This window comes from Elephantulus edwardii, unplaced genomic scaffold (assembly GCF_000299155.1).
Source record: "Elephantulus edwardii isolate Elephantulus edwardi_28Jun2011 unplaced genomic scaffold, EleEdw1.0 scaffold00017, whole genome shotgun sequence".
In the NCBI taxonomy this organism is placed as follows: Eukaryota; Metazoa; Chordata; class Mammalia; order Macroscelidea; family Macroscelididae; genus Elephantulus; species Elephantulus edwardii.
In genome coordinates, this window is record NW_006399767.1 from 3,911,175 (window position 1) to 3,914,436 (window position 3,262).

Sequence of the window (3,262 nt, forward strand, 5' to 3'; positions counted from 1 at the left end):
CAATAAACAGATGCTGCCCTGGTTGCAGTCAGTTGTGCCTAGAAATCTGGAGGACAACTACCTGGTCAACTATATTTGTTTCCATTCCAAAGAAAAGTGACCTGACAGAGTGCACAAATTATTGAACAATGTTTTTAATACCTCATGCAAGGAAGATTCTGCTGAAGATTATCCAAAACCAACTGGAACAGCACATCAGCAGAGAACTGCTTAAGTGTAGCCTTGGTTTAGAAGAGGCTGCGGTACTAGAAATATTATAGCTGATGCTGAATGGATCTTGGCTGAAAACAGAATATCAGATGAATGTCTATCTGTGTTTTGTTGACTATATAAAGGTATTTGACTATGAGAAACACAACAAACTGTGGGTAACACTAATAATGGGAATCCTAGAACATTTGATTGTGCTTACGTGAAACCTATACTTGGACCAGGAGACAATGGTCAGATCAGAGGAAGGAAACACTGCATGGTTCAAAATTGAGAAGAGTGTATGCAATGGATGTGTCCTATTTCCACACCTTTTCAATCTCTTTGCAGAACAGATCATCCAGGAGGTTTGGCTCTATGAGGCATCAGGACTGGAGGAAGACTTATCAACAACCGGCATTACACAGATGATACAGCCCTACTTGCTGAAACTGAGGAGGACCTGAAGCACTTATTGCAGAAAGTCAAGGACGGCAGCCTTCAAAATGAATTGAAGCTCAACATTAAGAAAACAAATATTCTCACCACTGGCCAACTGATAGCATTATGATAGACAGCGAAGAGATGAAATTGTTAACAGCTTTAACTTGCTTGGCTCCATAATCAACACTCTTGGTACCAGCAGCCAGTAAATCAAACGAAGAATTGCATTGGGAAAGTCTGTTGTCAGGAACCTCTCCAAAGTACTGAATAGCAACTATATCAGCCTGGAGACTAAGGTGTGCCTGATGCATACAATAGTCTTCACAATTACTTGCTATGCATCAGAAAGCTGGACAATGACTAAGGATCATAGAAAGAGAATTGATGCCTTTGATATGTGGTGCTGGAGAAGAGTATTGAATATACTATGGACTGCCAGAAGAAGAAATAGGTTCATACCGGAGAGGGTGAAGCCAGACTGCTCCGTGAATACAAGGATTCTGAGGCTTTATCTGACACCCTTTGAGCATGTTGCAAAGGAGGGATCAGTCCTTGGGGAGGGACATCATACTTGTAAGGGTAGAAGCACAGTCAAGAGAGGAAAATCCTTGATGAGATGGATTTACTCAGTGATTGGGTAATAAGGGTAGGTGTGACAGAGACAAAGATAGAGGAGGTTTTAGGGCTATTGTACATAGGGACACTATGAGTTGCAAGTGACTCAACGGCATATAACAAAAAATAACATTGTTTACATAGATTTTTTTACATCTTTCTAAATGTTTAATCAATTTTTATTATATTTTGTTAATTACATGAGTGTAAATCAGCCCATATTTTTTGAAAGATGGATAACCAATTAAGTAATCAATCAACACTTAAGCATCCTTAAAATTTTCATATCATTTTATATATATACGTTTACACATATCCAGCACAGGAATATAACAGAAAGGATAAGAAGTTAAAGCTTCTCTTTTAAGTATATTGACTCCATAGAGTCGGAACTGACCTTTAGCTGACCCTCTGGTGGGTTTACAGATGTAGTTAATTAATTTCATGGGAAGAGATTGCCCATCCTTCTCCCAACTTAATTTGAAATACCACCTATGATTTTTCCATATAAATTTATTCTTGGTTTTATTTTAATTAATGAAACTCTAAACTCACTGGAAATTTCTTTTCTGTTAAAGAGATAGAGTACTTTTGACTGTAAAATTTACATGAAACCAACTGGTTCAGTAATTTTCTGTAGTGCTCTCATTTCTCAGATTTGTTTATCATACATATTTTCATTTAATTGAGAGAAAAAAAACAGAAAATGCAAAATAAATCTAAGAGAGACAGCTGGAATTTTCATGGCAGAAATATTCTTTACCTTTCATACATCAGTCTTAACAGTAAGTGACTTTTTTTTTCTTTATTTTGATCCTTTTTCTCTTTTCTCATTAAAGAAATTTTATAAAAAGGGAGGAATTCTACAATAATGGTTTTATACAGTATATTCCTTGTGGGACTGAATTAGTTCACTCAGCATAATGCTGTTCTGTTTCCCTCCCAAATTACTACCTAATTTACAAAATCATTGCTCTTGTGTGCTGCGTTGTATTCCTTTATGTTAATGCACCACAACTTCTCAATCCATTCTATTGTGGTTGGACATTTGATCTGTTGCCATGCTCTTGTGATGGTGAATAACGATGCTATGAACGTTGGTGTACAAATCTCCATTTGAGCCTCAATTCTTATTTTCTTGGGATATATTCTGGGTCATGTGTTGTTGTTGTTGTTAAATGTCACGATGAGTTGTAGATGACTCATAGCGATCCTATTAAGGAAAGGCCTGAACAGTTGTATAACTTTCGTCTTTTCTCCACTTTCATAGAGTTTCCAGAGGCAAGCTATTTCTGAAGTGGATATCACTCCAGTCTTCAGGCTTGTTTTAGTCAGGGTGCTCCACCAAATATTCTTCACCATGGGTAACCATTATAGCATTTGACACTTCAGTGTCACAACTGGGTCATATGGAATTTCTGATTCAGCCTTTTGAAGAAATGCCAAACTGCCTTCCATTCTTACCATTTTACAAGCCCACCAGCAATGTATAAGACTTCCTATCTCCACACATCCTCTCGAACACTTATTACTTGCTGTCCTGTTAAACTTTGCCACTGCTACTGATAGAGTTTGAGGATTCAAGAAGCTGAGGGCTGGAGGAGAAGAGAGCTGAGGATGGATAGGGTGGGGTGAGGTGTTAATCATAGGATTGCACAATTAAATGGATGGGGGATTGAAAGAAATGGGAAAAATCTTGTGTGAAAAATAATATACTTTATAATGAACTTGATAAATAAATCAGTATTTTAAAAAAGAAGGAATTAAAAGGAATCCTGTATTGAGATGCAAAGGGATGTAAAGTTTCTCATATATTACAATCTCTATATAGTCACTTTGTGACTAGAACATACTCTATCACATTAAAATGAGGAAAATATTTCTATTCAAGGAAAAATAATGTCAATTGTTTATTAATTTCATGAAAAGCTCTCAAGTTCCATTTCTGTGATACTTTTATCCTTTGGGCTTTCTAATCTCCGTTTTAATAATATGATTAAATTAGAAGTGGACA